At 43.9% G+C, this 25,827-nt stretch overlaps 1 protein-coding gene across 2 annotated transcripts in view; it reads left to right on the top strand.

Moving 5' to 3' along the window:
* Positions 1–25,827, top strand: part of TMEM150C (transmembrane protein 150C) — a 222,675-nt gene that overhangs the window by 162,356 nt on the left and 34,492 nt on the right. Inside the window, exon 1 of one of the 2 annotated variants that reach the window (XM_066574260.1) lies at positions 1,661–1,726. The exons of the other annotated variant lie outside the window; for it this stretch is intronic. The gene's annotated coding sequence lies outside the window, so the exon portion shown is untranslated. Of the gene's footprint in view, positions 1–1,660; positions 1,727–25,827 lie in introns of those variants that run through there. 2 annotated transcript variants of the gene reach the window in all.

The raw sequence follows: 25,827 nt of genomic DNA, 5'->3' as shown, positions 1-25,827 counted from the left end.
GGTTTACTAAACCCCAGTTACTAATATGATGTTTATGTGCTGAATCTTATTTTCAGCATTTATTTCAGGAGTTTCTAAATTATTTATACAGATAAAGAAAGACTAAAAGTTACTTGCGTCAATGACTGTGCATGACCATTTCATGGCTCTGTTCTTTTAAGTTGTTGCTCGTTATTCCCAGTACATTTAATATTTATATCGAAAGGCTAACAACATAAAAGTGAAAACCTTTTGTATAGTAGAAGTAGTTACTTTTTCTGTCTGTGTAGTTTGAAATGTAGTTAATGATAACAGAGTCTAACTGGGGGCTTGAAGACCTTGTGTGGTTCGCTCCGGCCGCCACTGGCTTTCATCTTGCTGCCACCACAGCCTGTCATGATGCCGGTGATGCCTCCGCCGCCGACCCTTCCCCTCCTAAGGCCACACATGCCCCCAGCCAATCACAAGCTGGGGGTGTGGCCACATGTCAAAATCCAGTATTATGTCGCCACCCCTCACTTCCGGTGGCGACATAATACAAGAATACCGATGTTTTGTCTTTGGAGGGGATGAGGATCCATAAATACCACAAAGTTTCATTGTGTTTAAAATAAAAATCTGTCCAATAAAACCTTATCAAGAAGAGGAATGCTCTATGGAAATATTTGGAGAACATAGATTTATTATATATAGTAGTAGCAGCAGTGAGTACATATGTAACATTGTGTTCTCTATTAATATAAATGGCTGTTTACATATAAATAGCTCGATAATGTAGAATAGATAGATAATATAGGGTTGATGAGATATGATGTATGTAGTAAAGCATATTAGGACAGTATGTATATGATTTTATTGGCTGTGCTTGCCTCTTATCTCAATAGACTTTTATGGCAGCATGAGTCACCATCCTCCTTCATTTCATGCTATCAGTCTTGTTATCTCTGTCATAGAGACAACAGGCAGTGGACAGAAAATTACCAGGAAGGGAGACCCCTAGGGGCCAGAACTTTAAAATGATTTTTCAACACAAAATTATAATTTTAGATAAATAAAAGGATTTGCACTTTTGCTAGTTATCACATTGGTTATTGTTATGAATGTATACAGTAACCATATTGTATGTGCTAGATTCTTACAGAGTTATAGAAATCCTGTGTGAGCTTCTGAACTTGGGACAGTGTGACCTTTGTGGTTTATATGTCAATGGTAGGCCATTGGTCTCAAGGGTTATGCTGCCCCTGTTGTGCAGATCTTCATCCAGGTATTTACAGTATAAAGGAAATATTATAAATTAAGATTTCCTAAGCGTAATTCATTTTCTTGGTCACATCAGTTGTGCTTGGCGAATCTACCCACTTCTTATGGCCTGAACAGCAGGATCATAGGACACCGAGAGCCCCCAAAACTCAATATCTGCTCAACCGAGTGAGCTAAGACCCCCATGTTTAGTGTTGATAGGTTGCTCACTTTCTGTACTGAAATATAACAGACATAGCTCCTCCCCATACGTTTTCTACAGATAAATATGGCCCAAATTAGAATTCTAGCTGCAAGAGGATATTATTCTGCATGTACTCAGCCCACCCATATCATATGGTCAGGAGGAGGACTATGAGGGTGTGCCTGGGAAATGTTAAAAGTGCAGCACTAACCAAAGATCAGTGTCAAACTCCAGAAGATTGTGTCCACTGTTGTAGCTAGGAATTCTCCTAGCATCCAAATCCAAACCAATCTCATCAGTAAGGTCTGGTATTCTGCTTTATTCACTATTATTTTTATAACTGCTTTGTATGTACTGTTTGTCCTTTTTGTATACATTTTTGGTAACTTTTTATAAGCATTGCAACTTTTCGTAATAATGCCTTACTAAGTTCAGTCCTTGTTGCTCTATAAAAACCCATAGTCCAGTGAGTGCCCATACCCTGGTACATTACTAAAGTTTAGTGGTGGCATCGAGTATTTTTTTTGAGCTCATATGAATGTGTTTGGATCCAGATGGTGGTGGAGGATAATACCAAGCACCAATGCCCTGTGGTTTCAGCACCTATGAAGCAGGCCATGGATCTAGTTTCGGAACCTTCAGTTCTCCAGAATGCAAGGGAATTTGGTTTGGCAGTAATTCTTCAACAAATAGGTGTTTGAACTGCAACATACATCTGCAGCTTATCTTTAGAGAGCGTCAAGCAGAGAGTTTGCCACACACCAGCTCCAGTTGGAACGAGAGGCTGCCGAATGACAGGCGCAGGCAGTGAGAGGGTGTTAGCTGAAGTTAGCACAACTCCAAATACAGTGTTCTACTCCACACAACCATGAGTACAGTGATACCACGGCTTTTAAACCCCATGTCGAGAACTTGCTGTTATGGAGAAAGATGGGACCTGGACACTTTCCTAAAGGGACTTGAAAAAAACTTATCAGATATCCAGTGATCAGTGGGTGAGGTACCTGACTCCATGGTTAAGAGTAAAAGCCCTGAAAGTGTTTTTAGCTCCTACTAGAGACCAAGGATGGGGATTATGGGGTCATTCAACAAACCTTGATTTGGAAATGTCACCTCACCCAGAGGTATATCGCAAAAGCTTCTGGATATTACAACGTGGACCTAAGGAGAGCTACTTCAATCTAGTAGATGGGCTGAGAACTGCCTTCTAGCAGTGGGTCAGTGGTTTATCCATTGCTACATTTCAGGACCCAGAGGACCTAATGATTAAGGATCAGTTTTCGCACATTTGCCAGGAGAAAGTGCGACAGTTTGTCGTGAACCGAGAGCCTAACAATTCAGGTCAGTTCGTGACACTATTACATAAACACAAGCTTTTTGAAAAATCAGTTACCACTGGCTGTCAGTGGCCAACATTATGAGATCCAATCAATATGTAAGGGAGTAGTTGAGATAACTCTCCTGCCGTCATGAACTGTATCTCCTTACAAAGTACACACATTTGAATGGAAACATGCAAGAAAAGGAGCTGCAGTACCACTCTGTGCCACTGCAGAGGTTATGGAGGTGTATGCTTCTGGACGGCACAGCCACTCCAGGCAACAGCTGATCAGCGGGGGTCCCAGATGTCACACCCGCATCAATCAACTATCAATATAATCTTGAGGATAGGTCATTAATAGATTAGACCTGGAAAACCCCCTTAAAACACTAATGCTTTCTATTGCTTCCAAAAAAAAGAAGCAGGGCTGCTAAATGTTCTACCAGAGAGACCTTCAAATACTATGTTGATTTAATGTGTCCATGCATTGCGTGACCAGTCATACCAAGCCATGATGTTCTCAATGAAGCTACACTACATTATCTCTCATTTTTAAAAGAAGCATGTTTTGTGTATAAAATTTCTATACAAAATAATGGGTTGAAAATTAGAAAAACATTTCTTTAAGTTCGTTTTGTTGTGGTTGTTAGCCATTTAGTTGTTCAAGACTCTAAGCAACTCTGAAGGCAAGCTCCCTCCATGTTTTTCGGTTTTGCTCTGCTTCTTCCAGTTGTGTGATATCCATGCCAATATTAGCTCTGACAGTATCGGCCATCGTGTCCTTTGGCGCCAGGTCTGCTTTTTCCACTGATCTGTCCAAGCATTATAGATTTTTCTAGCGACTCTGCTCGCATTATATGGCCAAAGTCCGTAAGTCTGAGTCCGGTCATCTTGTCCTCCATGAGTCTGAGTCCGGTCATCTTGTCCTCCATGAGTCTGAGTCCGGTCATCTTGTCCTCCATGAGTCTGAGTCCGGTCATCTTGTCCTCCATGAGTCTGAGTCTGGTCATCTTGTCCTCCATGAGTCTGAGTCCGGTCATCTTGTCCTCCATGAGTCTGAGTCCGGTCATCTTGTCCTCCATGAGTCTGAGTCCGGTCATCTTGTCCTCCATGAGTCTGAGTCCGGTCATCTTGTCCTCCATGAGTCTGAGTCCGGTCATCTTGTCCTCCATGAGTCTGAGTCCGGTCATCTTGGTCCCCGGTGATATATTGGGTCTTATACGATTTAGGACTTCTCTGTTTGTTACTCTCACCATCCAGGGCATATGCAGTAGTCCAGCTTTCGCATCCATACATGGCTATGGGGAAAACGGTGATTTGCACTATCCTGCATTTAGTTGCTATGCAGATACCCCTACTTTTCTAAATTTTGTCCATGTTTAGCATTGCGCTTCTCTCAAATGCTATCCTACGTTTTATCTCTGCCATAGATTCTCCATCCTGGTCAATTTTTGAACTAAGGAAGATGAAGCATCACACGCATTTTATGGCCTCGTTATCGATTTTGCAGTCGTCATATTCTTAGTCTTCTTTGTATTTCGGTAGAGGCCCTTTTTTTCACTTTCAGTTTTAATCTTAGACGCCATTTCAGTTCATTTTGACTGACATAAAAATATTGAAAATTGATAAGTTAATAATATATGACAACTTTAGTTCCACATGCTTTCTTCTTAAAAAAAGACTCTTGAGGAATGTTTCCAAAGTGGCAGACTTCCCAGATTTGTATTGCCGCCAGGTCATTTTCTGGAAATACACAATGATGTGCAGGTTAGCTAAATTATTCACCAGACAAATGAGTGCCAAAGGCTATTATGGGATCTCAGCCTCTTGCCTATACTAGGAGGAGATGTGTCTGCTTTCTTTTAGACTTAGCAAATTTATATGTATGTGTACAGAGGTAATAATCGAACGCAGTTGTCTCCAGAACTACAACTTTCACCACGCCTCGACAGTTGCAGGCTGTGCGTTGCAGTTTTGCAACAGCCGAAGAGCCAATGGTTGGGGAACACTGATACCCAGGCTCACTGCATGATATTTCAAGGGGTTTCATTGCTCCATAGGCATCATACAATACATGGGGTCCAGTTTGCTACCCAAAATGTAATGAAATTACAATTCATAGTTAACATGATGCTGTTGTGCTGCAATCACTCTCCAGTTGGAGTCAACAGAAACCTCCACAATGATTACAATGTTAGAGCATTTCCATTGCCTTCAGAGGACAATCCAAGAATAAGATCACGAATTATATGAATTTATATGAACTCAAAGAACCTGATTCAGTTGTGCTGTTGACACTTGTATAATGGAATATAGGTATTTTAATTGAAGATCAAACAATAATCTGATTTTGCAAGCTGGGCAATAAAGGGAATATGAAATCCTTCCGTACTATGTAAAGGTTTAGGCAGGTCTAGAAAAAATGCTTCAAAGTAAAAAAACTTTTTCAAAAATAGAAGGCATCTGATTGACTCCAAATGTATTCTGAAGCACGACAACAACACCAAAGATCCAACCAATGTCATTAAGAACTATCATCAGCATAAAGAAGAACAGGGAGTCCTGGAAGTGCTGATATGCCCCCACAGAGAACTGATCTCAACATCATCAAGGTGTCTGGAGTTACATGGAGATACAGAAGGACTTGAGCAAGCTACATCTACAGATCTGTGGTTAGTTCCCCAAGATATTTGGAACAACCTCAACTTCAAAAACTGTGTACAAGTGTACCTAGAAGAATTGATGCTGTTTTGAAGGCAAAGAATGGTCATACCAAGTTTGATGTGCCTTAGATTCCTCTTTTGTTCATTCACTTTGTATTCTGTTAGTTCCCCATAAACGTTTAGCACTTCTTCTATTTTTGAAAGCATTCTTACTTTGCAGGATTTCTTCCACACCTGCCTAAAACTTTTGCACAGTACTGTACATTCCTGCCCATATATTTACCTTTAAAATGTGTCCTAATTTGCTGGAGGTCAATTCCACAGTGCTTCACTGTATGCACCGAGCCCAATTTAGGTTACAGTCTATGTCAGGCATAGAGTGTTAGCCGCATGTGAGCTGGATTCATGTCATGGGAAACGCATTATCTGCCTGCAGGCTCCTGTTCTCAAGGATGTGTAGTAATAGTACTGTAAATAGTACTTCTAATGAAATTATATGTCAACTTTTCTTGCTAATAGTTGCTCTGGTTTTGCATTTAACCCCTAAGTGACAGCTGCATTGCCTTTTTACATCCCAGCTAAATGGGCTTTAATCCTAGAGGACGTAAAAATATGCATCCTCTTTGGATTAAAGTCCTCTTGGCTGAAGACGTGACAGCTCCATAGCATACTCACCCGCCTTGTCCATGGTGTCCCGCGGTGAAATGGTCCACACTTCTGCGTATGCGCGCCAGGCGTATGTTATTTTTAGGGAGTCTATTTTTTTCCACATAAGTCAGCAAAGCAGTTGTGCCCTGCAATCCAACGGATGTTCTCTCCATTATAGGCCTTGCCATGTTTCCTGTAAATAGATTATGGCCATAATGGGTATGTTTCTGAACACAGGACAAATGGGGGTATCTATTTTGGGGTGCAAGTCTTCATTCCTATGTACACTGTACAAAAAAAATGTTTTCTAAATTGACACAATTGCCAAAAAATGAAAATTTTAATTTTTTCACTCTACTTTGCTTAGATTCATTCAAATACTGTGGGGTCAAAATATGCATTACATCCCTAGATGAATTCGTTATGGGGTCTAGTTTTCAAAATGGGGTCATTTGTGGGGGTTCTTTATCGTTTTGGCCGCTCAAGGGCTCTACAAGTGGGCAATGGGGCCTGAAATTTATTCCGTTGTACCCTGAAATCCAACTGTGTTCCTTCCATTATAGGCCTAGCCATGTGTCCTGTAAGTAGATTAGGGCCACAATGGGTATGTTTCTGAACACGGAACAAACAAGGGTATCCATTTTGGAGTGAAAGTTTTCATCCCTATGTGTGCTGTACAAAAAAAACTGTTTTTAAATTAACACAATTGCCAAAGAAATGAAAATTTTAATTTTTCCTACTGCTTTGCTTAGAGTTATTCAAAAAATCTTGGGTAAAAATACACAGTACACCCCTAGATGAATTCATTAAGGGGTCTAGTTTTCAAAATGGGGTCATTTGTGGGGGTTCTCTGTCGTTTTGGCTGCTCAAGGGCTCTACAAGTGGGCAATGGCGCCTAAATCACCTTTATGCAAAATGTCTGTTCTGAAAGCCACTGACTACTCCTTTTGTTTTGGGCCCCGTTGTGCATTCAGACATAAGATTAGGGCCACAATGGGTATGTCTCTGAACACGGGAGAAACAGGTGTATCCATTTTGGTGTGCAAGTCTTCATTCATATGTGTGCTGTACAAAAAAAGCTGTGTTTAAAATGACAGAATTGCCCAAAAAACTAAACCCACAGTTTTTTCTTTCTGCTTTGCTTAAATTCATTCAAAAACTGTGGGGTCAAAATGGGCAGTACACCCCTAGATGAATTGGTTAAGGGGTCTAGTTTTCAAAATGGGGTCATTTGTGGTTTTTTTTAATCGTTTTGGCCACTCAATGGATCTACATGTATGCTATGGGGCATAAAAGGCCTTCAAGCTAAATTTCTGTTCTGAAATCCACCGACTACTCCTTTTATTTTGGGCCCCGTTGTGCATCCAGACATAAGATTAGGGCCACATTGGGTATGTTCTTGAACACAGGAGAAACAGGCGTATCCATTTTGGCATGTCAATCCTCATTTTCATGTAAACTATAGAAAATAAATATATCTTTAAATTGACATATTTGCAAAAATATGAAATTTTATTTTTTCTCCTCTAAATTCCATTAATTCCTGAAAAAAAACTGTAGGGTCAAAATACTCATAACCCCCCTCAGTGAATACATTAAGGGGTGTAGTTTTTAAAATGGGGTCATATGCAGGGGTATCTATCATTCTGACACCTATGAGCCTTTGCAATCTTGGCTTGGTGCAGGAAAACAAAGTGTTCCTCAAAATGCTGAAAAGTAATGTTAAATTTGTACGTCATCTAAATGGTTAAAAAAACATGAAACTTTTTCAAATGTGCGCTAGAATAAAGTAAACAGATGCTAATATATATCTTAGCAAAAATTTGTACAGTTTGTTTGCGCATATTTGAGATATTACAGTTGAAAATGTGAAAAAAATGATACTTTTTTCAAAAGTTTCCCTATATTGGCACTTTTAATAAATATACACAAATTCTATTGGTCTGTTTTTACTATCCAAATGAAGTACACTCTGTGGCAAAAAAAAAAATATCAGAATCACTTGGATATGCAAAGCCTTTACGGAGTTATGCTATGTTAAGTGACACCTGTCAGATTTCCAAAATTTGGCTCCGTCACTAAGGTGCAAAGAGACTTCATCACTAAGGGGTTAACAGTCTATGTGCAGTTCACATTCCTTAAAGGGGTTGTCCCGCGCCGAAACGGGTTTTTTTTTTTTTTAACCCCCCCCCCCCACCCCCGTTCGGCGCGAGACAACCCCGATGCAGGGACTTAAAAAAAAAACTGCACAGCGCTTACCTGAATCCCCGCGCTCCGGTGACTTCTTACTTACCGGTTGAAGATGGCCGCCGGGATCTTCTCCCTCGGTGGACCGCAGGGCTTCTGTGCGGTCCATTGCCGATTCCAGCCTCCTGATTGGCTGGAATCGGCACGTGACGGGGCGGAGCTACACGGAGCCGGCATCCTGCACGAGCGGCCCCATTGAGAACAGAAGAAGACCCGGACTGCGCAAGCGCGGCTAATTTGGCCATTAGACGCCGAAAATTAGGCGGCTCCATGGAAACGAGGACGCTAGCAACGGAGCAGGTAAGTGAAAAACTTCTTATAACTTCTGTATGGCTCATAATTAATGCACAATGTACATTACAAAGTGCATTAATATGGCCATACAGAAGTGTATAGACCCACTTGCTGCCGCGGGACAACCCCTTTAACACACAGTATGGAAACTGCCATAGCAGCTCCTGTAGCTATGATATAGGGATCAAACCTCATTCACTGTATTACTAGACTCTAAACATACATTACTCGTTGCCAGCACAAGCATTACTTTCTTGACTAACCCTTAGCTACAGGCGTACTGTTGGAGATAAACCATATACCAATATAATGAATTCTGAGGAGGACTTTATAAAGGTTTTATAATTCTAATGATTTTCAGAGGCACAATTTGAAGCAATGGAGGGGTGGGGGTGTTTCTCCAGGGTACTGCGCTACCATGGCGAGGGTGGCCTGAGCACCCTGTCTGGCTGGGTCGCATCTGTAGCCCCTATAGATATACCCCTGATTGTGGACATCCTGTTAGCAGTTATGGAAAACAATAGAAACAAATGTTACATGTTATTTGTAGTCACTACCCAATAACCTTCTCCAAAACAGATAGCTATTACAAACATAAAGGATCATTCGGGACTTGGCTAATTTGCAGGTAATACACCAGATCAAGGATTCTTGTCCTAGTATATAGTTTTGTTAGATAGATACATGTATAAGTTTCATCGTGTTTCAAGATATATTTGCTAGAAAAAGTAAATGATCCCTTGGGAATTACCTGAATTTTTGCATTTATTACTAACTAGCTTACCCGTCGCGCGTTGCTGCAACATCAGAAGAAAGGAAAATCAAGGAAACTCGTTCTTATAACATTGAATTTACATTGTGTCTTATGTTGTTTTAATTCTATGTATTTAGGCCGCCTGCACACGAGCGGGTCGGATCCGGCAGCGAGAATTCTCGCCGCGGGACCCGACCCGAGAGCCTGCAGGGATGAGCGCGTACTCACCCGCGCCTGGCGGCCCCAGCTCTTTCACGTGCCAGCTGCCGCGCAGCCGGCGCATGCGCAGACCGGAGCCGGCAGCCGGGTGAGTGTGTGCCCCGCAGAAAAATAGGACATGCCGCGGTTTGTTTGCCGCGCGAGATTTCGCGCGGCCAAACCGCGGCCGTCTGCATAGGAGTGCGTATTGTAATGCACTCCTATGCAAACTTTCAGCGGCGGAAATCCCGCGGGAAATCCCGCGGCGGGATTTCCGCCCGTGTGCAGGCGGCCTTAATCAAGTGCTTGTGGATACACAATATTTTTTGTTTTTCCGTCTGGTGCATACACAAATAAATCCGAAGGTTTTCCGACGCGTGAGCTGGCCACATACAGTTGTCCATGTGAGAAGCACGGATTCTCCAAATCTAGCCCACACACAATTTCAAGTTTCTATGACATTGGGAAGTGAGAGAATTAGATTCCGTACGTAAAATTTGGACGCTAATTGTTTTGCGCTTAGAATTGAATAATCGAGTTGGGACCCATTAACTTTTCCTATTTATGACATAATCAATGCTGGAAATCGAACGATCTACGTGGGGGGGTCGTAACTGTTGACGACGCACGCACGCGCCATTTATAAAATTTGGACGCTAATTCTTTGGCGCTTACAATTGAATAATCGAGTTGGGACCCAATAACTTTTCCTATTTATGACATAATCAATGCTCGTGCCAAATTTCAAGTTTCTATGACATTGGGAAGCGAGAAAATTAGATTCCGTACGTAAAATTTGGACGCTAATTCTTTGGCGCTTACAATTGAATAATCGAGTTGGGACCCAATAACTTTTCCTATTTATGACATAATCAATGCTCCTGCCAAATTTCAAGTTTCTATGACAGTGGGAAGCGAGAAAATTAGATTCCGTACGTAAAATTTGGACGCTAATTCTTTTGCGCATAGAATTGAATTATCGAGTTGGGACCCATTAGCTTTTCCTATTTATGACATAATCAATGCTCGTGCCAAATTTCAAGTTTCTATGACATTGGGAAGCGAGAAAATTAGATTCCGTACGTAAAATTTGGACGCTAATTCTTTGGCGCTTACAATTGAATAATCGAGTTGGGACCCATTAGCTTTTCCTATTTATGACATAATCAATGCTCCTGCCAAATTCCATATTTCTACAACATCGGGAAGTGAGAGAATTAGTGGCAATGATGGAAATCGAACGATCTACGTGGGGAGGTCGTAACTGTCGACGACGCACGCACGCACCATTTATCGTAGCATAAATGTACTATGCCTATAATCTTCCCAGGAGTGTACTCAACAACTTCCCAAAGTTTCATGGCGATCGAATGAATGGCGTAGTAGCGCATAAAGGACAAACAGAAAGACACGCACGCATACAGACATACATTCAATTTTATATATATAGATAAACGGCGGTCTGATTGTTATATAAGTCACAATTATAGACAGATACAATGTTGCTAAACTAATAACACACAAACTGTTGTATCAATCATGTTCTTTATTGAGCACATTATGTAAACATCCATAGCGCAAGGAGAAAAACTAAGTGAACCTTGAATGTATTAGCCTGATCCGGTATTATTGTATCTTGACGCCACCATCTAGTACAGCTGCAGAGAGCAGTGACAGGCCGGTGACGCCCCCTGACCCTGATTGGCTGGCGAGATAGCTGCACAGCAGGTCCTCGAAGCTCAGTATGAATATACCCAGGCGCCAGATGTTGTCCTCCACACTGCTGCACTAAGTATTAATGTCCCGGTCTTCCTGCTCCTGTTGTCCCCGCTGCTTCACTAACTCTCCCAAGCTCCCTGCACTGCAGTTTTCTGTTCCCTGTTCCCCGGACGTCTCCCTTCTCTCACCTTCGTCGCTAATGCTGCAGTCAAACGCCACTGATCGCCGAGGTCCGTGTCGCTTGTGTCCCCTTGCGCGCTCCTGCTCATCACCGCTGGCCTTCTCTCCCCAGCGGCAGGACTGTGACCGCTGGGGTGTTCTGATGGCAGAGCACCGGATCAGGCCACACTCCCAGACACAGGCTTTCTGCAGTGTTGCGGCTGCCTGGTTAGTCCACACCACCATCTGTCACAGCGGATTTGTCCCAGCACAGGATCAGCCCTCCGTCCCAGGCACAGGCTGTAACTGTACCGGCCCAGGGGGGAAGGGGACACAGTGGCACAGGCAGCCAACGCTGTTGCCTCCGTGCTGGCAGCCAATATGCGACAGTGACATCGCTGGGAAAGAGGGGTGACCTACTGTGCCTGCACTGCCAAGGAGCCTCCAGGGTGATCTATGCTTCTTATTGTAACCCCTTTTTTTTCCCCCTATGTCTGGTATGTGGGTTGCCAGGACCTGCAGGCCACGACTCTGTGCAGCCAATCAGGTACAGGGGGTGTCACCCCCCTGTCAATCTTGACTCCACCACTACTTCCTGGTGGCATCAAGATACACTAATACCGCCTGATCCTTTTTTACCAGCAATTACCTCCAGCAATCATTTACTGTAGATACAAACATGGAGAAGAAATTTTGGACCATTCCTTCCTGAAAATGTGTTTCAGTTCATCAATATTTCTGGCATGCCTTGTAAGCACAGCCCTATTTAGGTCTTGTCGCAGCATCTCAATGGATTTAAGGTTAATATTATGATTCCAAAACACAGATCTTTCTCTTTTCAATCATCCTTTTAATAATGTACTTGTTCGCTTTGGGTCATTGTCTTGTTGCATCACCCACCATTTCTTCAGCTTGAGATCATGGACAGCTATCCTTACATTCTCTTGTAAAATGTTTTGATACACCTTATAATTCATTGTTCCCTCAATGATCGCCTGATTTCCAGACCCTGAGTCAGTAAAATAGTCCTAAACCATGATGCTCCCTGTACCATACTTTACAGTGGGGATGAGGTTTTGGCGTACAGTGTGTTTTCTCCCCGAAACATAGCTTTGTGCATTTGTGCTAAAAAGTTCTACTTTTACCTCTTCTGCCCATAGAACACACTCTCAGAAGCATTGTGAAACGTCCAGGTGGTCTTGGGCAAACGACACAGGCTGCAATGTTTTTTTCTAATTGCACATTGTGCTCTTGGAGAGATCTTAAGAGGATGCCCACTAGTAGGGAAAGTAGCAACAGTCTGCAGTTTTCTCCACTAGTAAATAATTTGCATATTGTGAATTAATGTGCACCCAGGTTTTTAGGTAGGCTTTTGTAGCCTTTTTCAACTGCTTACATTTCCATAACGCGTCTTCTGAAAATTGCTTTCACCAATGCATGGTCCACACAAATTATTCTTTCCTGATGATAACAGATTGGTCAGTAACCAGGCTTTGTGTGCCTTTATTTCAATGGCAAAGCACCTGTGAAATCCACACTTTCAACCTCACCACCTTAATTGAAACACTTTTGGATATTATGTCAGACAGGCGCTTGTGGATTTGCCTTGTCACACACTTGGTTGGCTTTGGGCTAACTGAAGTGGCAGCACATGAGGAACCGCAGTTTACATGCCTAAACTCTCATAGTGGGGTGCCGGCTTTGTTGCAGGGTCTCCATGTTGTTACACGCACAGAAAGGTTTGGTTGTGTGGCTACTAATGCTTTCTTGGGCCAAGATGCAGTATCTGAAGGTTTAAACTGACACATAGTGAATGGACAGGCTTGAGTCAGGACTGCCAGCACAAGTGCATAAACAAGTGGAAAATACAGTGCAAGGTCATGGTAACCAGATCACACAAAGAGAGGCTTTGTCATGAACAGCAGGATGAGTGAGCCCAAATTTCTTAGGCACCCACCCTAGGGAATGGATGCCTAATATAGCAAGTGCAGGAACCGGATTGAAGGGTGATGAATAATGGAAGTGTGCACTGGATCTTTAAGCTGGGTAGGAGCCTGCATGAGCCCTATGGGCAGAAGCCTGGGAGAGAGCAGAGGAGAGGTGTGCAGAGTACAAATGGCGGTGATGCCTGACTTTAGGCCCAGCAGCTGGTGAGTGGGTTGAGCAGCGGTGGCACACTGTGACATATTAGCTCTTGGGGAAATCATTAAGGGGGTTGTCCAAGACTTCACCAAAAAGGTTGCCATTTGTATAGTCTGTGAAAACCCATCCTAGGACAGAAGAATACATCTCTAGAATAGAGCAGAAAGGAGGTGGGCTGGGGCATAGCCATGGTTGGGAGGGGAGCAGAGCCTAACAACACAATGTTTGTTCCTGTCAGGCTTCCCATCCAGCAATACAGGACCAAACAGTCCTTAGGATAGGTCATCAATAGTTAATTGGCCGGGGTCCATCGCTTGGGACCGCGACTGATCAGCTAAGCAGGCACATATCCTGGGGATAGGTCATCAATAGTATTTCCCTGGGAAACTCCTTCAAGTTAGATTTATGTTTGTCTATAATTGTGACTTAGATAATAATTAGCCCACATTTTAGTAGTAATTAGAGATGAGCGAGCATGCTCGTTAAAGGCTGATGCTTACTCGTCTGAGCACCATGCGGGGGGGACAGCGGGGGGGGGGGCAGCGGGGGGGGAGTGGGTGCTCAGACAAGGGGGGAGCATGGTGCTCGGACGAGTAAGCAGTTACTCCAAAAGACCGATGCTCTCTCGAGCATCAGCCTTTAACGAGCGTGCTCGGTCATCTTTAGTAGTAATCAATGCAGAAATACAGGTAATTCCAAAGTGATCACTTACTTTTTCTTGCAACTAGTATTGTAATACAAGCTTCTCATTGCAAAAAGCAGCATATGGACTCATGCCCACACAGAATCATTATGATTGTAAACTAAGGAGCCATAACCACTGTTTGTGCTTTTCTTTGGTGCATCTGCAATGCACCAGATTGTAAAAATATTTCTCCCTAGAAACAGGTTGATAATAGAGCATGGTGAAGCATGATAGAGCATGGTAGAGCACGGTGGAGCATGGTGGATCATGGAGGAGCATGGTGGGACATAGTGGAGCATGGTGGAACATGGAGGAGCACGGTGGGACATAGTGGAGGATGGTGGAACATGGACGAGCATGGTGGGACATGGTGGAGCCTGGTGGAACATGGTGGAGCATGGTGGGAAATAGTGGAGCATGGTAAGACATATGGAGCATGGTGGAGCATGGTGGAGCCTGGTGGAGCATGGTGGAGCCTGGTGGAGCATGGTGGAGCCTGGTGGAGCATGGTGGAGCCTTGTGGAGCATAGTGGAGCCTGGTGGGACATGGTGGAGCCTGGTGGGACATGGTGGAGCCTGGTGGGACATGGTGGAGCATGGTGGGACATGGTGGAGCATGGTGGAACATGAAGCAGCATGGTGGAGCCTCGTGGGACATGGTGGAGTCTGGTGGGACATGGTGGAGCCTGGTGGGACATGGTGGAACATGGTGGGACATGGTGGAGCATGGTGGAGCATGGTGGGACATGGTGGGACATGGTGGAGCATGGTGGGACATGGTGGAGCATGGTGAGACATAGTGAAGCATTGTGGAAATAGTGGAGTATGGTGGGAACAGTGGGCTATGGTGGAGCATAGTGCAATTTATATGCAAGAGAAAAGACCTTGATATATCAACATATGATATTAGTACACTATGAGCCCATCTGCTTTTATGGGTGCCATACTACATTTCTGTACAACTCAGATCTTGTACGAATATAGATGTGTACTGTAGATGGAGCCTGAATTGCAATTTCCAAGCACTCAAGCACAACCTTCAGTTCAGTGAATTATATTCATCCATGTAGACTTCATTTTACAGATAATGATCGTGGTCAGACGAGCGTGTTTTTTGTGTGCGCCTGTGTGTCGAAAAAGACCTGCAGCTCGCGTGAGTGGAAAACGCGTGAATGGGCAAAGTTTTATATGTGCAGCGCATGAGACTTTGCCCGTTTACTGGAGCAGCTATGCTTGTAGAAGGTCCATGCAGCAGCGCCGGCCCCATTGAAAGCAATAGGATAGCATCAGGGTCCTCTACCACAGCTGTGGCAGCTGTGGCAGGGCATTCTTTCTCCCCCGCTGCAGTCCCCTCATCACTGAACACTGTGGCAGTGCTGTCACAGTATTTAGTGACAAGGGGACTCCCCACAGTGATGAAGGAATCCCCTGCCACAGCTGTCACAGTGTTCAGTGATGAGGAGACTCCCCGCGGGGATTAAAGGAACCCTAAAGAGTTAACAGCGGGACATTTAAAAGGTGCTTCTGGCCAGAAGCACCTTTTAAATGTCCTGTTATAAACAGCAGGGAAGCTATTTTCAGCGCAGGAGTTTCCATTAACCGCGGCTCCCATAGAAGTCAATGGAAATTTCTGCAAAACACGCACCATGTCCTATCTTTTTTAGGTGGTCGCTGTTTTGCACTTCAAATTCTGCTCACATGAACGCTTCTATAGGAACCCATATGTTTGTTTAGAAGCGTGCATTAAGTGTGCGCAAAACACACGTTCGTCTGACCGAGCCCTACATGATTAATCTATTGTATAAAATTGAATAATTATGTAGATATATTGCATTACTTAAATCTAATTCTGCCCACACATCCATCACCTTGTCTGGCATCCAATCGGGGTTCAGATGTTTCTCACTATTTAGATGCTGGTCACTAAATTCATATACATTACAGATTTCACAACTGATAGTTTTAATCCCATAAACATCACAATCACAGTATACATTTCATTGATTTGTAGGTATTATTACCGTGTTTCCCCGAAAATAAGACAGTGTCTTATATTAATTTTTGTTCAAAAAAGTTTAACTTTTTTACATGTATAGCTGCCTGGACACTATTTTAATTGACTTTTTAAATTAACTGTTAGCAGGGCTTAATTTTGGAGTAGGGCTTATATTTCAAGCATCCTCAAAAAGCCTGAAAAATCATTTTGCATCCTCAAAAATTCTGGAAAATCATGCTATGTCTTATTTCCAGGGTATGTCTTATTTTCAGGGAAACAGGGTACATACCTAAACTAGATAACTTCCCAGAATCGTCTCTCTGTGCTAGCAGGTATTGTAGCTGCAACCATGATGGACACGTTTCACTACTTTCAAGGAAAACATCTGGTTTTACTTGTTTCTGTAAAATCCTTGCTGCACCAGGCACAAAGATAATAGCAATAAAATACTGAATCTTTATTAGATGCTTTTCCTGATCTGGGAATATTATAAAATGTGTATTACTTATTATATCTATTTCCTTGCCATCAGTTGTAACAGTAGCTGAAATTTAAGCAGCACCAGCCCCATTGAAAACATAGGGAGTATATCGCCGACTTCTGCCACAGCTATGACAGCTGTGACAGCTGTGGCAGGAGTTTCCTTCATCCCCGCAGGCATCAATGAAGGGCTAAGCGCTGCCTGTAATTGGCTGAGCGCTCAGCCAATCAGCACAGCCCTTTCAGGAGGCGGGGATTTTTAAATTCCCACCTGCTGAAAGAGCTTGACAGCAGTGCAGGGGAGCCAGCCGGAGGACGTGCTTGAGCAGCGGAGAGGTGAGTATATAATTTTTTTTTTCTTCACCAGCTAGGGATGATTTTCAGGGAAGGGCTTATATTCCAAGCCCTTCCCCTAAAATCATGCTGCGCGTTTGCCTAAAACCCACTTCTTTCAATGGGGCCGGCAGCAGCAGCGCCGATCCCATTGAAGGCAATAGGATAACATCCTGGACTTCTGCCACAGCTGTGACAGCTGTGGCAGAGGATTCCTCCATCCCTGCGGTCTCTGCGGTGGTGAAGGAAACTCCTTCCTCAGCTGTCACAGCTGTGGCAGAGGCCGGCGATACACTCCCTATGCCTTCTATGGGGGCTGGCGCTGCTGCTGTCGGTCCCATTGAAAGCATTTTGCGATATCTGGGGTTTTTTGGCGCTGTGAGGCGAGTGTTTTCACTCGCTCTCGCAGCGCAAGAAAAAAAAAACGCTAGTGGGTGTCCACCCTTATACTTACCTTCCCCATCGTTACCCCAGTGTCAGCACTGAAAGCCACCACTGAATGCATGGAGCAACGCTGCTAAGTAGTCTACCCATTCTAATCTTATAATGGGTGGACTACTTAGCAGTGCCGCTCAATGCATTTCAGCCATGGCCTCCAGTGATCACAATGGGGGAATGACAGGAAAGGTAAGTCTAACACTTACATCACCTGACTTGGCGGGTCACCTACTTTGAGCCATTAGGCTTAGCTTGTAAGGCTGAAAGTAGCTAACATAGTCTCTTTAAGGAGTCTCCCCCTAGGTGGTTACAAAGAGTTTGGGAGATGCTCTTTGTAAGTGCTCTCTACTTTGGCTAGATGAGGATCTTGAAGAAGGTACACCCCCCCCCCCCCCTTTGAGTTAAAATTCCCTAATTGAGCCTACAAAAATGGTTTCCTAAACTAGACAACCCCTACGTGCTCCCATGGACAATCACAGGGAATGTAGTCCTAATAATGCAGAATGCAGCCTTATGTTTCTAGGTGCCGCTCTCTGTCCTTGGGACAAAGACAATTTCATCATTGGCTTCCCACAGCCATATTGGCAATAGGCGATCTGCAGGCTATTATTGTGTTGCTCTGCCAGACCATCTGTCTCCTTTCATAGAACTAAAATGGTTTTTAATGTTAACAGTAAAAAAAGTGAAAAGTACTGCGGCACATGTGTTTTATTCTGGAATGACTAATTATGGTCACATGTGGGCTCTCGGAATATTTTGTGTAATCCATGCATTGTCGCTGCTTTCAATTAATGTGCTATTTCAGCAGTTGGGATTTAGTAGTTTTCCTAAGTATCTATTATGTAAAGCTGATATTATACTGCTGGAGAAATCCGATGTGATTGTAGGAACAGCAGAATCCGCTATTAGTGATCAGGTGGGGGGGAGAAGCCTGCGGTATGGTTCCCATATCTTATCTACTAGCTACAGGAAGCCCTACTGTGTCTCTCCATGTGATGTAAATGAAGGTTGTCGGGACACATATTTGTGCGGTTCATCATTAGACTTGATCTCCCACTATTCTACTTGTTTTTCTTTCTTTTGCAAGAGCGAAATCTGAGGTTAATAAGAGGTTATTTAACATGTTTCCTGTCATCAGGACTTGTTCGGACAGCGCTAGATGAATAAATAATTGGAACTACCGTCTGCCTTTGGTCTCTCATCTCTGAAAAGTCCTGGCTGGTTAGCCTGGACTGACTTGTGAATAATATAGGATATCTTTGTTAGTACAGATTGGAATCTTTACATCCTCTTATAAAACGTACAAGTGTTATGGCTTTTCTTAAAGGGCTTGTATGAGATTAGAAAAACATGTCTGCTTTCTTCCAGTAACTAGCAAGGAACAACAACAGGCACGTTCGGAAAGGAGGACCAGGATCTTGATTAAGAGCTTTATTGCAGAGAGGCTACATGTTTCGAGTCGGGCACAGAAACGCGTAGGCTCTCTACATTAGAGCTTTTAACCAAGATCTTGGGGCTTCTTATCAAGCACGTCTGTTGTTGGTCCTTGCTAGTTTCAAGCTACATCGGGAGGTCTTAACCCTGTTGTGGGTGCTGGTGGCAGCTGAATCTCTCTGCCAACAAATGTGTTGTGCCATGCACAACTACCACTCTTCAGTTATTTCCTCATTCAGCAGTTGAAGTCCCTCTGCACTATGGAGCACTCCTTTTGTTTTGTTTTTTTCCAGAAACCACACCACTTTTCTCCACGGTCTGTGTTTATGACGGCAGCACAGACCCAATCAAACAAATGAGCCTCAGCAACAGTACCATACACAACCCATGGACAAGAGTGGCACTGTTTCTGGACAAAAGCAGCAATGTTTTTCTAATCTTACACAACCCCTTTAAGAAAAGGCATAACACTTGTATGTTTTATAAGAAGATGTAAATATTTCACAATGGGATGGAATTAAAAAAGGGGGAAGACAGTTTAGATATTAGACAGTGAGTATGATCAATGAGTGGAACAGGTTGCCAGTTCTCCTTCAATGGAAGTCTTCAAACAGAGGCTGGACAGACATCTGTCTGGGATGATTTAGTGATCCTGCAATGAACAGGGGGTCGGACCCGATGACCCTGGAGGTCCCTTCCAACTCTACCATTCTATGAGGATATGAGTTGGAGGTATTGTATATGCATGCAGCTACATTGTAGTTTATAGGACTTATGAAATGCAGACCATTAACTTGACATCCATTATCGACATCCTGTTCATTGTCTCCTCTTCTCTGGAGTGCTGATTGGGAGATGGAGCGGACCCCCATTTTTCCAATAGGTGGGAGTCCTGGAAATGGAACTTACTTAAAGTTATTATGGCATGTACCTAGGATATAAATGTCTCAGATGGGAATAGGTTTGGAGCCCTTAGAAGTGGTTGAGTATGGCAATGTGACCGATGGACTGGAAAAGGTTGTGCACCCCTGCCCTACAGAATGAATTCTCTCCACTTTTGTTACAAAATTACAAATTTAGGCACTGGTTACAAAGTAGGTTCAACACTGCGGAAGATGAAACTAAGGTGGCTATATTGTATAGCAGTCAACTATTGAAAGGATAAACATGATGTGCCCTTCTATTATATGGCCTCTACTCTTCAGCTAGGTAGGTCCAGTGGCTTCTAGCTCAGTCAACTTTCTCAATATCTACAAGTGAGTGCACTGTGCCAAAGTCTGATACCACTAGCATGTCTTATCTCACTATAACATGCTACAATGATCTATATTTGGCAGGACATGGCCTACATATGTCAGTATGTCTAGAATAACTCCAACCTCACAGAGTACTTTGAACTCATCCTTCCTGGTGAAGTATCATCTAGCCACCACTTCCAGGCTGTGATTCAATGCAATACTGGCTGGGAGTTTAGACACAGCTCAGCTTGTTGTGCTCTGCTGTTTCCTTAAAGGGGTTGTCCCGCGGCAGCAAGTGGGGTTATACACTTCTGTATGGCCATATTAATGCACTTTGTAATATACATCGTGCATTAAATATGAGCCATACAGAAGTTATTCACTTACCTGCTCCGTTGCTAGCGTCCCCGTCGCCATGGATCCGTCTAATTTCAGCGTCTAATCGCCCAATTGGACGCGCTTGCGCAGATGGGTCTTTTCCCTTCGGCTCGGCAGCAGCGGCGTTCTGGCTCTGCCCCCTTGTACGCGTCATCGCATAGCTCAGCCCCGTCACATATGCCGATTCCAGCCAATCAGGAAGCTGGAATCGGCACACGTCATGGGGCGGAGCTACGCGATGACGCGTACAAGGGGGCGGAGCCAGAACACCGCTGCTGCCGAGCCGAAGGGAAAAGACCCATCTGCGCAAGCGCGTCTAATTGGGCGATTAGACGCTGAAATTAGACGGCACCATGGCGACGGGGACGCTAGCAACGGAACAGGTAAGTGAATAACTTCTGTATGGCTCATAATTAATGCACGATGTATATTACAAAGTGCATTATTATGGCCATACAGAAGTGCATAACCCCACTTGCTATCGCGGGACAACCCCTTTAAGGGCTCACTCACATGAGCATATTTGCATTGGGCCATTCAGACCTGTGTTTTTCACGCTCATGTTTTACATACATGACAAAAATTGCAGCATGTTCTATTTTTGGTGTTTATTACACAGCAAAATAGCTCATTAAAGTCAACGATACATGTGTATTCACTGAGTATTTCCGCATGAAATCAATGGGGCATTCATGTCGGGAATGGGGAGGCTTGTGCATGTACATATATGCAAAAAAAGAAACCTGCAATCCACAGGGAATATGCATAGTTCGGTTGTGTAAATATGCAGCATATTTACGCAATACGCCTGTGAGCGAGCCCTGACACTAAGGCCTCCTTCCCACGAACGGATTTACGCCCCGTAAATCCGCGGCAAAAATCCGTTGCGTTGCCCCCTGCTATTAGGTTCTATTGAACCTAATAGCACAATGCACACGATGCGTAATTTCACCGCGGAATTACGCACCGTGAAATCTCCCGTTCTCACCCGCAGCATGTTCTATTTGCCGCGGGTGTACGCGCTGACGGCTTCCATTGCAGTCAATGGAAGCCGTCCGTTCACGCTATCTCCCGCTGCAACCAGCGGAAGATAGCGTGAAAAAAACGCTTCCCCGCCTACCGCCGCGCGTCATATGACGCAGCCGGCGCGTCACGTGACACGACGGCGGTGGGCGGGGAAGCGTCTTCACGAGATCTTCCGCTGGTAAGTATGGGGTCTCTGGGGGGTGCCGTGACGGGCTTCACTGCGTAATATTACGCGGCGGAGCCCGTCACGCTCGTGGGAAGGAGGCCTTATAGAAGTCAATGGTAACTACAGAAACAGCCTAGCTCACTGTGCTACGCTGTTTACATAAGTCCCAATTTATTGAGATAGTAAGAGCAACTATATGGGACCCCCGTCCTCCACCATGAAGGCTGCAAATCAATGCTCAGGTAGTCAGGATTACAGGAACAGGTCAACTCACTATTTAATCCTGTTTCTATAACTCCCATAGAAGTGAATGGTGGGTTCAGAAACAGCGCAGCTTGCTGTGCTAGGCTGTTTCAGTAACTCAAGAGTTAGTTGGGCGAGCTCAGGGGAAGTCCATTATCAAGATATGTGCAGATATGTCATAAATGTCTAGCATGGGAGTACAACTTTAAGGAAAGGATACAATGAATGATTGTATGACTAAGACTCCTTTTACTTGGGGGTAATTGTTGTGTTCTTTCACACAAGAGCGATATTCACTTAGTGAATGGAGGCGGAGTGGGCTCAGGGATCGCTTTAGGCCACCCACCTCCATTCACAGTGAACAGGCAGTCATTCATAGAACCAGCTGTTTATATAGGCTGATTGTCGTTGGGTTTTTACAAACTGAATGACGAGCGATAAGCGAACAAATTATCATTCGTCGCTCAGCCACCGGCAGCATTCTACACTGAATGATTATTGATCAGATTCGCACAATCCAGAGATCGTTCCTAGTAAAAGAGCCCTAAGATTTGTGAGCTGCCCATCAACATCCCAAGAGAAGCTTCAAGAGCCACATAGAGAGTGCAGCTTTGAGTGCCTCTCTATTGTACAACCTCTGACTCAGCCATTCCATCTGGACGTTTTATCGACTTTACATTATCGGAATGGACGGTGATACATAATGCATCGCTTACAGCTAATTTTAGATGTGATAAAATAACTCAGCGAACGTCTTATTGTTTGTTTGCTGCATAATTGTTACTTCTATCCCAGCCATCACTTCAGGGCAAATACTGCAGAGTTTACAGCAGTTTTAGATAGTTCTTTAGTTTCCTACGTGTTACTCCCCAAAGCCAATTCTGGATTTCATCATGCCCCATCCTGTTTTTTGGCAGGAGGTAAGCCTCTGACACATGCGTCTTCACACATGCAAACTTAGGATCGGGAAGTCAAGAGACAGAGCTGTCAGAATAACTCTTGTAAGTTATTTTAACCACTTAAGAACCAAGCACAGTAAATTTACAGTGCTTGGTCCTGGGCTTTAATCTTGGCTGATAGTAAAAGTATGCCATAAGATTAAACATCCTGCTCCTGCAATGTAGCAGGAGAAGGTCGGGTCCTCAGCTGTTAGTGACAGCCGAGGACCCAGAGGAGAAACAGAAGCAATTTTTAACCACTTCTGCCTTCTCCTTTACTGGCTACATAGCACTCAATGACCTCTATGTAGTAAAGAGAGAAAGTGGAAGTGTTGTTTCCACTATTCGACCCGACGATCACGTGCCTGCCAGATGCCCCCTGCCAAGGCAGAGCTGCAGAGTCCTGGCAGACCCAGCTCTGCTAGCTGCCTGCTGTCACACTAGGGGGATGTTTTCCCTATAACTGGGGTTCATATGGATGCTGCTCTTCATAGCAACCAATCACAGATCAGGTTTCCTTTTTTCAAGAGCAGAATACTGGTTGTTGCAGGCAGCAAAGATAGTTTTACTTTTAGACCGCTTCATAAATCCTCCCCATTGGGTACAATGGGATATATTGTCTTTGAGTTTTATTACACATCATGCATTTTACACCGGGAGACATCTGGTGGTTTATTGCAAGCTATTGATAAAGCCACCAAAGGTCCTCAAGTGACAAATATACAGCAAACGTGTGCTGTCAGACGAAGTGGATGTGCAGATTAGATGTGTAAGCATTAGATATAAGGGAGAGTATCACAAAGGCATATCCCAGTACAGAAACCATCAGAATGTCCTGAGGTGTAGAGTTGACAGACTTCCAACGAGGTACAGTGGTGGGATGCCACGGAAGCAACTAGTCAATACGGGACATTGTAGCACTTTTGGATATTTCAAAATCCACTGTTGGCAGTGTTATTTGGAAATGGAACACATTTGGTGTGTGTGCAGCCTTTAGGGAGACCTCGTAAATGTACAGAATGTGGAAAAGGAAGCCTTGTACAAGCTGTGAAGGCACCATGCACATTGTCTGCTGAAATACTCGCTCAACAGGTGTCACTGGCCATTGGAACATCCATTTGCACCAAAAGCATCCATAGGGAATTGCATGCGGAGGGTTACCATGGATGAGTGGCTGCACACAAGCCCAACATCACAGCAGTGAATGTATGGAGGTGCCTGCGATGGTGTTTGGAGCGTCATTCTTAGACTGTAAATGATTGGCAGCAAATGTTGTGGACGGCAGAATCATAGTACACCATCTTCTAATCAGATGGCCACACCTGGATGTGACGGTTTCCTGGAGAGCAGTTTCTACGTGACTACATCATCCCAACAGTGAAGTTTGGGGAAGATTCTGTTATGGTGTGGGGGTGTTTTTGCCAGGAAGGTCTAGGTCCATTGGTTATAGTGAAGTTCTGGACAATGTAGCATAAACTATCTTGTGGCAATACTTTGGTACAGTTCTGTGTGTCTACCAACATGACTGAACAGGCAGTGTTGAGGCTTGGTTTGAACATCTCCAAACTTCATTGGCCAGCCCAAAGTCCATCTTTGGAATGGACTAGAACGCCATATCCATACACACCAAACATCCCCCGCATCAATATCTGAAGCTTTACTCGAAGAATGGAAGCAAATCCCACATCACATATATTGGAATTTGTTGGAATGCAACCTACGAGGGTTACTGCAGACACTGAGACCAAAGGCGGCCTTGAAAATAGTGAAACAAAATAATTAGTCATTATTTTTGTAAAAGCTGTGAGACAACTCCTGTAAGAGCTATTAAAACTTCCTCAAGGGCCGTCACCCATTCCCCACATTCCTGACTGGTGAATCTCAAGTTTTACAGCAATAGAAGCTTTTTTGTATAACTATGAAGAATTGAAATTGATGGGAGTTGCAGCCAGAGCTGGCTTTATGGTGTCTGATCCGTGCAATTAAACATATCACATCAGCTGCCCCTAGTGATTGGCGTCTCACTAATGGCCTCATATCACCCATTGGCCAGTGCAACCTGCGCAACCACACCGTTTGCACTGTCTGTCCCTGCTGAAGGTGGTACCATTAGTGGCCTAGCGTCCGAGTCTTGGGACCAACTTAAATCTTACTTTGAATTTTCAAGCAGTACTTTTTGGACTGTATATAGTAATGTTACTAGATTACTTGGAGGTCTCAGTGTTTATCTATTAACACTGTATGTTGGCATTTACTTTGGCATTGTGTGGCGCTGTGTTATGTTTTCAGTGTATTGCTATATGTTGTAACATCACAGAAGTGTTATTTGGCCCCCATAATGTATTTTAGGTTTAATTTATACACTGTATGAAGGTACATCATACGGGGGACATCTGCCAAAGCTGCTACCCAGGGCACCGTAAGGCAAGCTCTGGCTGTAATCATGGCCATTATGATTGTCATCTAGCATTTCCAGAAACAGATATAACTAATAAACCGCAAAAAAAAAGGCTTTTACAACGTGATAGAAGAGTTTATTTCAAGAGCTAAGATACTCATTGTCAAAAAAAGCCTTTCCTTAGAAGAAGTTGCCGGAATCGAATGAAATTTTATATGTGCGATTATAAGGTTGATACAAGTAATGATTACAATATCAGGGCAAAAGGAAGAGTTGATTGTGGAAAACTGACATCTTGAAGGGAGGCTCGTACCCTGTTGGACCACCTTTAGCTTGGATACAAGATGTGATACAGGCAGGCATGGAGGCTCTAGTACCCTGTTGTACCACCTGTAGCTTGGATACAAGATGTGATACAGGCAGGCATGGAGGCTCTAGTACCCTGTTGTACCACCTCTAGCTTGGATACAAGATGTGATACTAGCGGGCATGGAAGCTCTAGTACC

The sequence above is a fragment of the Eleutherodactylus coqui genome, chromosome 7 (genome assembly GCF_035609145.1).
Source record: "Eleutherodactylus coqui strain aEleCoq1 chromosome 7, aEleCoq1.hap1, whole genome shotgun sequence".
NCBI classification, from domain to species: Eukaryota; Metazoa; Chordata; class Amphibia; order Anura; family Eleutherodactylidae; genus Eleutherodactylus; species Eleutherodactylus coqui.
This window is presented reverse-complemented; position numbering and strand designations above follow the sequence as displayed.